Source organism: Pieris brassicae, chromosome 3, assembly GCF_905147105.1.
Source record: "Pieris brassicae chromosome 3, ilPieBrab1.1, whole genome shotgun sequence".
In the NCBI taxonomy this organism is placed as follows: Eukaryota; Metazoa; Arthropoda; class Insecta; order Lepidoptera; family Pieridae; genus Pieris; species Pieris brassicae.
The window spans coordinates 5,582,716-5,597,248 of NC_059667.1; the positions used below are offsets into that span (position 1 = coordinate 5,582,716).

Consider the following 14,533-nt stretch of genomic DNA (forward strand, 5'->3'; position numbering starts at 1 on the left):
CTCTGTATCCTTATAAGGAATCTGTTTTGTTTGACATTTGTGAGTTTACAAATAGTCGCAGGTAAGTGGAGCGTCGAACGTCGACGTTTGGGTCAGATCGGAGCACTGCGGCGCGGCGTGCGAGCGGATGCGCGCGCAGGGCGGGTGGCGCGGGGCGGGTAGGCTACGTGCGCGGGCAGTGGCGTGGAGCGCGCGCCGCGGACGCCCGCACCGCCGCACCGCAGTGACGAGCAGCAGCCCGCCATGCCCGGCCCGCGCCCGTCCCGCGCCTGACAGCATGGCCGCACCGAGCGCCAACACCGCACGCAGCCACGCTCTGACCACGGTACGGATTCTTCCTCCCGAGCTGACCGTGCTCCTGTCCTCCGCAGAACGAAACTAGACGCCCCACCGCCCGCTAGATGGCGCCGCGAGTCGCTCCTGCGGCGCGTTCGCTCCGCCCGCGCCCCGCTGTGTCTTTTTCACTCTCCCGTTCGTGTGCATAAAATAATAATTGTTCGGTGGCGGTGGTGGACAGGGCCGTGAGGCGCCGAGCCGTCGCTGACGTCAGTGGAGCCCGGGCTCGCCGCCCGCGGCTTCCCCGACCTTCCGACGTCTGCCGCTCCTAAACGTCACCGTCATATCTTACTAAAACTCTCACTGTCTTTGTGTCCCATGATCGGTTGTGTTAGATCGGTATCGAAAAAAGCAATAAAAAAATCTGCTCCGCCTTGAGCATAGCTAATGGATCGAAAGTGTGTAGGTTTCATTCATGTAATTCACTCGTAGGGACGGCGATTGATCAGTACCTAGCAACGCGACCGTGGACGGACGTCTCTTATCGACTTGAAGCTAGATGCTTTGTGGTTTTATTACGGAAATGGAGATACGAAAGGCGATATTTCGTAAGGGATTCATTTAGTTAAAGGAGTGCGCCCGAGCCTCGCGCCGCGCCCATGCCCCTAAGTCTGGTGAGTGTTACTCTGTAAGGCTTCATTTGACGTGCCATTTCGCGTGAACCTTGTGTAGGTGTTTCGTCGTTATTTACTTGAATTTCAATCTCCTGTAGGAAAATGGAAACCATCACGTGGATACAAGCTCACGAGTTACATGTCAACACGACAATAATAATATGCAGGCATTGTCTTGGTGAATATTATATCAGGTTCTACGTAACGTTCTCGCCAATATTGACTAAGGGCGTTTCGCTTTTCCATTTATCCAAAGGTGAATTATTGACATAAAAATCGATGTATCTTATACGTTTTAAATGGTATGTACTACATACTTTCGTAATTGAAACACATAAGACGAGTGAGCTTTCCTATAGCATTCCTATAGTTTTATGATTCAATATAACAGCTTTTTTAAATATCTAAATGCAACCATATACTGGTACTATATAACATAAGCTATATTTAACGACTCTAGAATGGTTTTCATATAGTTCGTTCATACTTGTAATGTGTAACGAAAACTAATCGCGGAAGATTCGTAAATGTCAAAATATATGTATTACTATTTTTATACATGTTAGTGTTCTAACTACTGAATAACATATACTACTGACCCAGATAACATTAATTCATTATTGTTTAACCGTGATCTACATTCTGTAATCAATATTCTTTACAAGAAAACCTTTTAAGACAAAATAAAATGTGCAAAGATAAACTCCATGGCTAATCTTATATTGATTGAATTATGTCGCTTTTTTATATTAATTAAAATCAAAATTATATTCCACCACTGTTGTCACTAAATAATTTTAAAATGTATACTTCGTTAATTAAAAAAATACATATAAGTTCTTTAAGTTTTTATCACCACTAAAGATTATTTTACTTATTTACTGTATACTCAGATTATTGTGATTCAAAACGATTTATTGAATGATTAGTAATTCTGGATATTTAAAAAAGAACACAGAGGTATTCTTCTTTCTTTAAATATTTAAAAATAGCATAAAAACCCGTCCATAGACGAAAGCCCTGCAAAATTGATATTTAAGCTACTTGTTGTTTAGGGAGTTTCGTAATTACATTGTCGGACATTGAATCAAATTAATTTTAAAAGTAATCCTTACATCGTCGCATCCTGTTGGTGTTATTCTAAATAATAATAAAAACTGTTATATGTAACTAACGAATTCTTGTATTTGCTTATTGCTAATTTTATATTTTTTTAAATATTATAATGTCCTAAGTTATTTAACAACTTTGTTAGAAAAACTTATATGGCTTGTACCAAAATTATTATTTAATTTCCACATTATAAATACTAACTTTACAGTTGGAACTAATGGAATACAACTACATAATAATAGCTCGACAAATTCTACATTAAACTAAAATATAAATGTGTAGGTGGTACACTCGTTATAAAGAGCTGAACCTCCATTACTAATACTGTAAACAGTGTTAACGTAGTGGTTAGAGCGTAGAACTAGAGCGTAGAGGTTTGATCCCAGCTACACCAACATTCAAGTCTATATGTGCATTCAACACTCGCTAGTACGGTGAAAGTAAACATCGTTATGAAACCGGCATACCTATGACCTTATTCCATGGCGTATTACAGGCAAAAAAAGCTAACCTATTAGAAACAATAAATGATCACGAAGCATACAGAAGTCTGGGGTCAAGACCTAAAATATAGCGTAATTGTTTTTTTTATTTATACAATTGATCTAATATCAAGACAGTATACAATAAACAACTGTAATATATTTTAAACATGTCCAGACTGCTAAACTTTTTTTTGTTGTTATTATTGAATCTCGATTATGAATGTTACATGCAATACATATTTGATGATATTGTCATGTAATTGTCAATATATAATAATAATCAAACATTATTTATTTTATAATATAAGAATGATTATTACTCCTAAAAATATTAACTATTACCAGTGCTGTATCAAACTCGGCAAAAACGCTTCGAATTGTTCTCAAAATTGGTAACTGCAAAATCATAACCAAGAATAATCGTTGCATTGTCATCGATGATATTGTTGCAAATGCCGTCCAGTTTAAGACAGACAGGGCGGCTGTGGAATTAGGACAAGTTGCAACCTTTGAAATTGGGTCACAAAGGTATCTGCTATATTGTATGTAGGGAAGATGCCGAATGATCATTACTGAATTTGTTTTGTTTTCCTCTTTTAGTTATAATTACGCGGTAATGAGTGTTATTAACATTTCTTATCTATAAAATGAGTTTTGTCTACGATTACCAACCCAAAAATCAATATCTTAAAACCGTAGACAAGTGTATGTGTAGTGGAGAGTTTGTTCCTCTCTTGTCGTACGCTCTAAAACTTGATTTGGGTATTGGTAGAAAATGTAAATTTAGATCTTACTTGTTTAAATATTGACGTTCATAAATGTAGTTACTATGTCAATGTACAATAGGAATAAATAAAGTTTTGATTTCATTATTTTGTGTTGGTGGTAGTATAAGCATTTTAACTTAAGCGTGAGTAAATTTACAGAAGAAAAACTATAATATTGTCTTGATTTCATGCGAGTACAACACTTTGAAACACCCCCACCATGAAAACTTTTGATAAATTAAACAATTATCTACCTAACATTGACTAATATAAAATCCTTGGAAAAAATAAAATATTATTTCTTAAACATCTTCAGCTCCTAGGAGTCAAGTCAAATTTGGATATTTTTTAAAACAAACTGTGCGGAGTTATTGCCTATTGTTGTTATGAAAAAACGCTAGAATAACGTGCATAATAAGTCTATGTCTCTGTAGCTTTGTACGGTTTTGTTTTTATTTATTTAGAGCCCATACATGGCCAAAGTTCAACAAAAATATTTAGGTACATTGAATTGAATTATGTAGATAATTTATATAATAAAAACACCTGTACAAAATCCACAGAAATCCTCTCAAAGTTTACCCTTAAGTTTATTCAATGAACGTGAAAATGTTTTAAACTTACGAATAATACTAATAATATTCTTTCCCTTTAATCTAGTTTCATAAATATCCCGTGTGAAAGGGGGTCATCTCATTTTTGTGGCATAAATATTTAAAAAATTAGGTTGTTGTTGAATTAAGAGGGTCTGAATTTACCACAAGATTTGTTCAATCTCTCGTCCTGTTCAAGCATCTGGGATTTATAGAATGCTTCTCATTTATTCATTTTTATTAGCTTTTTGGCGCTTACGGTAATTTCACCTATATAATAGTATACCTATAATATAGTAGCCTTATCGTACTATCAAGACTTATCATTACAATCAGAATCGTTCATCACGAAATAACGTTAAGCCATTTGGAGATTTCATTTTTTTAAATTAATTTTATGGCCTGGTTTGGAGATTTAAGTAACTTTACCATAGATCCCATCAAAAGCTAAAAAGATTTTGTATGATATAATTGCTTTAGTAAATCTACTATTCAAGATAAGTGAACGATTCTGAGTACGGTTGTTATATGTTTAAAGCGAGGTTAGGATCTATTTGTCCTTATTTTTAGCGGAGGACGTTGCTAGCATCTACTCTATAAAAGACAGCAAAAGTTACTTTCGTCTGATTAGTTCATCTATGTAAGTGAATGATAAGAAGTATAGCCTGTTATAATATACAACTGTTATACAGTATATATAACGCGAATATATTTTTCCTTAAAACAGTTTCAAAGTAAAATTTAGATTTCGACCCAGTCACTGGCTTTATAGGGATTCGTTTCAATATCGACTATCAATGGTCACACTCAAACTAATTGAATTATTTTATTGGTTACATCCTGTGATGCTCGTGCACGCGTATGCTGATGGAATTTCCCGATATTTTGTTGTTCGTAAACCCCTAATCAAGTTTGATGACCCCTCATGCATCTGAAATAATTACTGTTTTGTCTTAAAGTAAAATTTTATTTATTTATTAACACTTCGTTACATTATAATATTAAAAAATGAACATAATTAAATCAAAAGGATTAAACTGGCGGCCTTATCGGTTTCGAGCGATCTCTTCTCCTCTGAATAAAAAGGATCCATGGTTATCGCATTTAAAAATTTCGGGTCTTTTTGTATGTATTACAAGACCCTTAGTATTTTTATATCTTCGCCGTCTATGAAAAGAATAAGGTGTCCATCGAATCGATACTCAGGAATTACAGGACATGATCCCCTTGTATATAAATAAATTTAATTCACTTCTTAGTATACGTTTTATTTGTACTATTCTGTTTAGTTATTTTTGTAGTCAGTTATATTTTTATATAGGGACTAGATGAATCGGTTAACATTGTTTTGCTAAGTAAAGGTATCTAAGTAAAGCTATTAAAAATGGGTGTTGGTGGTATAAGAGTTAAAATTAAGAGTTACATGTATTTTAATGCAAAATAACGTTTTAACACTTCGAGGTGTACAAATCGTTAGACAAAAAAGTTTCACTAAGTCCTACAGAGTATATACAAAAGTCATAAAAGTCATTGGCAAAATTTGTAAACGTTATTAAAATTAATGTAATGCAGTCAATCGACTCACCCATAATGTTTTTATAGTAGTTCCTTATTGCCCCAGTACTAGGCTACGAATTTTATTTACCGTTTCGCTTGTGTTTTTCATTTATCATATCTATCGCAAATTTTTGCAATAACACGTTTCTTCAAACAAACACCTCAATTTTTATATCAGCGAATAGAGATATTCGTCAATTTGGCAAAGCGTCGGTTCAACTCTGTAGACGGGCGTTTGAATAGGATTTCTCTTTCCAATTAAATGCAATTAAAATAGAAAAAAAATATTTTTATTGGCCCCTCAAAATACTTTACACATATGAATATTATCATTGAACACTAATGTTTTGGAACAAAGCTTGTTGCAGTCAAACTCTAGGGTTTTTAGCCAGTCCTGAAGCCACTTCCGCTAAACGAAACATAATGTAAAAGGTATGAAACATCTTTAAAAACTTCCAATCTTTATTAACATTAATAAAGAACCCGAAGTTTGAGACAAACCTTTCTCTTTAAAAATATTAGATGATTAAAATCGTCGTTATTTTCCGTCATGCAATTGCGTGTGCTTTCGGCTTATTGATATGAGTGCTTTCTGTAAACAACCCATTGTTAAAGCGAAGCCATTTTACTTTCTCGAGTATATTTGATAGCTTTCATATTAATTTTTAACGAAGAAGATGTCTTTAGAAAAGGAATATAGTAGATAGTAGACTGATCCTATCCCTACTGTAGGTCATCTGCCTTTCCTGGTTTCGATCAAAATAAGCTAAGGTGGTTCAGTGACCGCAAGAAAGGAAAGGAAAGATTAAATTCCATCATTTAAAGTTAGTATTCGCGGGTCCTGCTTAAATTTTTACAACAAAACTTCTACTTTACGACCCGCAGCTGTTTTTACTTATTATGAATGTAGTGATATTAGGTTTACTTCTTTTTGCTTATTAGAGAAAACAATTATAAAGTATACTTAGGTAATACTGAAAATGTTTAGAAAATGAAAAACGGCTTAATGTAGAAAGTTGCCAATAGGTGGAAGTTCCTCTCTACACTTCGTCGTATTCGATGGAACCACTGAGAAAAGCGGTAGGCCCATTCTTTCTTATCCTCTTCTATGGCTTTTCGTACGCTTCCACCGCAGCTTCGGGGCTCGTAAAGTGAATGCATTGAATTGTATCTTTAGTTCTTGGAAATAAATGAAAGTCGAAGAATGCCAGGTCAGGACTGTATGGCGGATGACTCATTATCTCGACACCTGCCATAGTAAAATATTCAACAGTCTGTTTTGCGGAGTGCGCTGAAGTATTGTCGTGGTGAAGGAGGATACTGCTTCGAGGGCGCTGCTGTCGAATTTTTTCCAAGACAACAGGCAAACAATGATTGACATACCAGTCTGCAGTAACTGTAGTTCCATCTTCTAGCAGAACAGTCGCGAACTGATCTTTCCGACCACAGAATGATTCAATCATGTTTCCTTGACTTCTTCCGTTCTTTACATTAGTTGGCCGATCCGAATCCCGAAAAGAAACACCCACTGAGCTGATTGTCTTTTGGTTTCGGGTTCGTAGCAATATTCAGCTTTCATCACCTGTGTAGATGTCACATACAGTATTTTAGTTACCGCCGTTGAACTTATCTAACATTTGGCGACACCAGTTCATGCGAAAGTGTTTCTGGTCGTCGGTTAAAGTATGGGGAATCCATCTGTTACAAAGCTTTCTGACGCTTAAATGTTTGTGTAATATTTTTTGAACTTGACTCATACCAATGCCTAGGCTTGCTAGAGTTATAAAATTGAAATTCAAAAAAGTTTTCATTAGCAATGTTTCTAACTGGCCAGTTAGAACATCTTCAGTAAACTAAACATTTTCAGTGTTACCCACGTAGTATTATTACAATATATTTTGTTGTGTTCATTATTAGTGTGTGTTAAGTAATACATTTAAAAATACACATTCTGAGCCCAGAAGACTATAATTACAAAATTAAAACTGTTGTCCGATGGCGAAGTGCAAATTGCGTCATAATTCAGTTTTAAAAAAAACATTTTGTAATAATAAAGTTGTTTTAACTGATGAGTGACAAAGTGTTGTTTCTTTAACTTATACATATCCTACATCAACTAACAGGTCGATATTTTATTATTTAGAAGAACTAAGAGAAGGACAATTCACTTTCTTCAGGTGCCACTTTATTACTACAGGAATACCTACCTTCCTTCGGTATCTAGTCTAAACAGTTACTCAGCGGATGTGATGCCGCACCAACCTTTGTCACTACTCCTCTTTTCATACACTCTTCTTATAGCCACAGCCAGCATCGGAATCTTTGACGCTAAATTAGCCTCCAAGAAGCTTACTGAGCTTAGCAAGGCAAAACGGTACTTCACTCAAATTTGTCCCCATATGTTTTATTTATATTTGATCCCTTGGCTTTGCGTAGAGATGCGGGGTCACTGCATCTTCTATTATACCTGTAGCTGATCATCATCGGACGTCGAAGCAGAATACGAAATTCTACACGTACCACTTCGAAGTCCGTTGTTTCACAAATGAGCGTTATTTCAGGCAATTTTTGCCGCGCATACTGAATTATTTCCAAACGAATTTGATGGACCCTTCAAGAAAAGAGCGTACCATTTCTTTAAAGGCCGGTAACGCATTTGCGATTTCGGAGTGTCCATGGGCGGTATCATTTAACATCAGGTGAGCCATCCGACTGTTTGCCCCCTGTTCAATAAACTAAATATAACCATGACTTCTTCATTCTACCAACCCGACTCTCGCTTTGAATTTTCATGCCCTATCATAATGAGCTTTAACAAGTCTTATCGACGCAAAACATAGCCGAGATGAGCGATTTCATATTTTAACAGACTGCATAAACTTTCATGTTGTTCCGATTCGCGAAGGACTCTTTCATTCGTTTCACTTTGGATGCAGCTGCTGCAAAGCATGCAATTGTAGCACTACATCTCAAAAGCTTCGAGGCACCTTCTTGTGTCTTTTATAGTCTATGATTCACAGCCTGCGCTAGCGGCTGTAACAGAGTAACTTTCGAACCCTCAATTTGATACTATTATGGCAACAACATACTACTTTTTCAGTTTATCAAAATAAGCTCGGGCCTTTCGATTCGAGATTTGATTTCTTGATCGGAATCCTATGTTTCATGTACCCACGCCACTAAGTACTTGTATTGTCGCACGCAATCAAGAGCTGCTACGATGTTGACAGATTTAACAGTAATATAGGTTTTTGCATTAAGGTCAAACCGTCATGCTGACTATTTGTATTAAGATATTTAGGGCCTCAAGAAAGCGTCATACGTTTCTACGCCAGACAGAACGCCACACTTATTATCTCCCTTCTGTTCATCATAGCTCAACCTTATCCAGTCTAGGAACAATGATAATAAAATTTGTCAATAGACTTGTACACAGAATTTTGAAAATTGAAAAACAGGGAGAGCATATTTATATTTTTAACATTAAATAGATTAATTTCATCTATATGAATGTTATCTGGCCCTGATGACTTTGCTAACATTTTAACCTTAACATTTTCCTTACTTTGTATATACATATATAGCGAATTTTCGCCCTATCTACTTAAGTTTATCAACAGACTTTCCAACTGAGTCAACTAAACTTGTTTCATTTCTACCATTAAATCCTTTTAGATTTTTATAAGATTAAAGTTATGCTTCTTATGAAGCCTTTCGGTGACCCCGCATTTTTCAATGTAGGAAACATCCCTTAAAGTTCTTATTTATTTGCGGATTAAAGCGTTTAGTTCTTTATAACAGCTTGGATTAAAACAGCAAAGGTAGTGTAAGAATATTTATGCTGCCTTTTCTGTTCTTCATTACATGTAAAATGTAGTATGTCATCGATAATTGCTTTTTCGTTGTATTTTCTGGTTTAAGGAACTTATCGTAGACATTGTTGAAATAATTTTTCAGGCTTTTCGAAAGTTCTTTTGTTATAAATGTCAGTGAATTGGAATTAAAATTTGTAGAATTAAAACTTCTTTTGATACATTTAGTTTGACGTCTTGTTTAGCGAGAGCAATAACTGTATTGTTTTTGTTTTGCATACTCATAATTTGTGTAATGTCTTTTTGTATTTGTGAGACTGTCTATATGCATTGTTGGTGTTCCTTAAAATATAAAATATAAAGAGCAAGTTTCTAACATAGTGACATTGCGTTGTTCATGGAACAGTAATAAAACAGTGAACTTTTTCTTTTTTAGACCTATTACATTTGAATTGCTTCTTTAGAAGCAACTGGATCAAAAAATTTAATTCCAAATGACATCGGTCTGCTACTTATGTAGAAACTATACCATTTCTAAATTTTAGCATATTTTTTACATAGAACATCATATATGTGGAAATTTTTGTTAATATATAGCTTGCAGACAATATGCAATTTGTGTTTCATAAGTCTGAATGCGAAGTATATGAAAAGCGTAGAATCTTGTCGAACATTCTACATATAGCACGTTTAACACTACAACATAATATATACCTTAAACTACCTAAAAAAGCAATTTTGGTACTTTCATTTCTTCTAAAAAATTATATCGTTTTAGATTAGATTTCTATTTTCTTTTCACGCAAGTTGAAGGTTTTTTTTTGCCATACGTCATAGACGAGTTTTGTATCCTTATGGCATTACACCTACATGAATATTGGTCCTCGCATTTTGACTAATTTTAATTAAAATCTAATCAAGGTCAAATTGTTTTTCGTATTTATATTTCATCTGCAATGATAGTCATGTTTGGGACGTTGGCGTTTATGATAGGTGGAACATTTTGGAATGTCCACAAGAGCGTAAAAACCAAAATTGCTAGCAGAATGCACATTACGACCTAATTAGGAGATTTATGTGCTTATTCATCATACACAAATAAAGTATTGAACATGATTAAAATATTATTTTTTATGTGTTGGCATGGTATATGGCTCACTTAGGCTTTCTCTAAAATGCATTTCCGGAATACAGGAGAATAAATCGATCAATACTGTGGTACCTTGTAAATATAGGCACGAATCTATCTATCTCTGTCTATCTCTGAATATGTCTGAATAAAATTTCATGAAAACCCTTAACCAAGCAGTGGTGCATAACGTGAAATGAAACAAATAAAACCGAATCGTATGCTTTAGGCAATTCTGATATCGTGTTTAGATTGGAACTCTTTTTACTATGTATATAGTGTCTGCACATGTTGTGAAATGATTTAAAATTTCACATAATAACTTACGCGAGCGTTAATTTTTAACTCAATTATCCAGCTTCATAAAGAGTATATCAAATGGTCCTATCTAAATGAATTTATCACTCACTTGTATTAATTTTAATCTATTGTTAAACATTATCTAAAACTTAAAATCTATATATTTTCTTAATTAATAAAAGTCCATAGTGAAATGTTGGTGAGTTATATATTAATAATAATTGTTTTATGAATCTCTTAAAATATTAAACTTAAATATACCCGATAACAGAACTCGTCATACTAGTTGCTGTATCATATTCCCTCACTGGGTACAAACGAATTTAAATCTATATAATAGAGGTACACCGCCCTTAACATATTCAATATTAACTCTATACACGTCTTGGCCTAAATTGTTAAATGAGAAATAAATAATCATAGCAAATTTAGCTCCCTGAAAATATTTATATCACTTGCATACAGAGTTTAATAGTAATTTTGTATTATTTCTAATTTATAAATCTAAATTCCAATGAAGCGTATTTATGTGTGAGGTTAATCACTATTAAAGATTATACTAAAAATAGGTATTTTTTAAATATTTTTGGATGCGTTATTGATAAGTCTATTTATTGCGTATGATTTCACAGACGAAACCTTGTATGAAACAAGATTAGGAATAAAGAAACGATAGTTATATTTATAAGGTGTATCTGATACGTATTTTTATAAACCGTAGTACAATAAGTAAGAAACACTTATATCATTGCCTTAGCATAAAGCTGGATTACCTTTTCCAATCAAATATATAATTGTATGACTTGTTATATTCATAGGAAAACCTATATGGTCATACTTCAAACGAATATCAGAAACTGTACGATAGTGTTTCAAACACAAATACAGTGGCAATTTCTTGATCAGGGAAGATGACAAGAGCGTGACGTCACGCCAGCCACACTCTGCGACTGCGGCTATCGATCGGATGTGCTCGTCTCATCCCGTTCTCGCACGTGTCTGTAATATCTTGTGTCCCTCTTTTACCCACGAAGCCTAACGAAACGAAATACGCTACTAATATTTATTTTAACGCAACGACTCGGGCTGATGAACGAACACGTGGTAGCCAACTATTCATTCGATCGCTAAATTGAACCTTGATGGCTTGAGATATATAATGATCGTTTTTACGAAATATTTGTATATACATAGTCTATGGACTGTACACTGGCAGTTTATAACAGTGATATAGAAATATATGAAAGTGTTATAAAGGATTTATTAGGATTATAAAATTTTGTCATTTAATAATAAGAAACAAATAAATATTAAATTTTATATTGCCAATAATTCCCGTTTTGCTGAGGTACTTATGCGATATACGATAATATGTATATTAAAAAAATCTCTGATTATCATTCTCTCGTATATAAATTAAGAAATATTATTCAATTCAAACATTCAAAATTTCTATATAATTAAATTAATACTATTTTTTGTTTTACTTAAAATAAACCTTAAATCTATAAGCCAGATGCCTAACATATATCTTATACTAACAGATATCTTATTAGTATATTCTTATCACATTACATTATAAAAATATCTCAAATATCAACCAAATTTCCTTAAAGTTTATATGTAATTTACATACTTTGACATTTCACACTTCAAGGTATAGAACGCTTACAGTAAAGTTGTCTATTTTTTGTTGTATTATTTTATAAAAAATACACTCTATTATAGTCTCAAATCTGTAGAAATATTCAAAGTGAAGTAACATTTTTCACGCCTGTTTCGTCTCGATGACAGCTTTGGTCATTTTTGGCGGGAAATTGGCCTATATCCGATCTTATCGCGATACACCTTTTCGAACAGTTTTTATTCTCATGGGCGCCACCTAGTTGCATGGAAAATCGAAGTCGACACATACATTCCTATAGGACTGAGTTTTAAAAGACGAAATGTTTGCTATTTAATTCTAATGAAGAATAAAAAAGTCATTAAGTAGTCAAAGTTATTGGACTAAAAATTTAAAACACCAGTGTACTTTTTTAAATTTCGAATGGGTCTGAACAAAAAACAACAATATTGTACCGCTTCCATTTGAAACAAATATTAGAAATAACAATTACGTCGGTCATTAAATAAGTACTTTTTACTTAATTTAAAATAAAATATTTGCTAATAATTATAATTATGTATGAAAATATTAGAACATATAATTATCAATCGCTACAGTAGCTTTAAAACGAGCCATAATTAATGTAGTAAACGAGACCTAATTAAAAAGATAAATATACATTACATATAATTAGTATTGCGAACATTTCAGCTCCATATCTCGGTTACAGCTATTAATAATCGAGCAGAAGCAGTTAACCGTACTAAACTGTTTATTTACACCTAATTAGCCGATCCTATATGAGTTTATGAGATGAGGTGCACCTATTAATTTAGAAAAATCATATAGAATCAGTCTATAATGCAATGTATGCTTTGGTATGGTATGTATAGGTGAAAGCATAGAAACAACGTTTAGGTTTTGATGGCTCCACGGGTTATAACTTTGGTGCAGAGAAACAGACACGAACGAAACATATATTACTTTACGCAAGTACAGTACCTACTATTACTTATCTATATACTAAAATATATCTGAATTTAACGTGAGAGCTCACAAAACTCACAATATCATTGCAAGCTTTTCGTTTAGTCGCCTTCAAGTAATCAAAAAGAAATAACACGGCCCATCACTTAGTAAATATATACACACATAAGTATAAAAATATTTTAAAAATTCAGCCAAGTAAGCTCACTTTTTGCTGCCAATCGTTAGTCTACGATTCGGGCGGTCGGGCTCATTGTTATATTGTCGATAGCCACGTCGGTGCCCGCCCGCCATCTAACGCCAGGACCAAGGACTTGGCTTCCCTCCAGCAAGCAAGAATTACGTAATCTAGAATCACGTAGGTTCATTAACAACTTTTGCGGAGTGTTTACTTTGAATCCGATTAAAATACCAGGGGTTTTTAAATTAAGGCTCATTTCGTGCGTTCTTTGTGCTTTAATTGTTTCAAGAAGAGCTTTGCGTTGAGTTTTTTCTTATGGCGTATTGTTATAAACATTAATTTTATAGAAGTACTTATAAAATTATTGGTATTTCTTTATCTATTGATGAAACCCTTTCTGCAGAGTCTGACACTCTGCAGAAAGGGTTTCATTAATACTTAATAAGTTGTTGTTATGTATTTATTCTAAATTTAATAAAATTTCTCTTAATGCTAAAACTTTTTACATAGGTTTAAATTCTAAATTAATAGATAAAAATATAGCGAACTCATATGTTTATTTATATACTATACTATTTGTAAATCTAAAAAGAACAGTACTAAGGTTTCAACAGAATTTAAAATATGTTGCAAGAACTTTATGTTACATTACATTAACTTTCATCACTAAAATGACACATTTTGTTCTACTTATCATGGCTTAATGATTGTGTTTCCAAGAACATACTTGGAAATTGGGAAATTGGCTTTAATGGTGTTTTACGAGAACTATAGGTATTGTCAGCGTACCTCGTTACGAAATAACATGGAATAATTCAATAACTGGAAAAATATATTGAAGTATTACGCAAGTAAATAAGTAGCAGAATTTTAATACTCCGATCATTAGATCTAATTAATATTCATTATTTATTATTTTATGTTGTATTTTGCACCACATATTGAATATGCCTTAACTAGAAAATCTCAAGAAACGCTTATAAACTTGATATTTTTGAGTTTGGTATAACATAATAACCTTATGACTGAATTGGTATTTTGTCTTTAAAATAT

General features: G+C 33.7%; 1 protein-coding gene across 1 annotated transcript in view; it reads left to right on the forward strand.

Annotated features, from left to right (window-relative positions):
- The first annotated feature begins 236 nt into the window (after positions 1 to 236).
- LOC123707736 (voltage-dependent calcium channel type A subunit alpha-1) overlaps positions 237 to 14,533 on the forward strand; it is a 51,713-nt gene continuing 37,416 nt past the window's right edge. The window contains 2 exon segments of the mRNA XM_045658048.1: positions 237 to 325; positions 769 to 950. The gene's annotated coding sequence lies outside the window, so the exon portion shown is untranslated.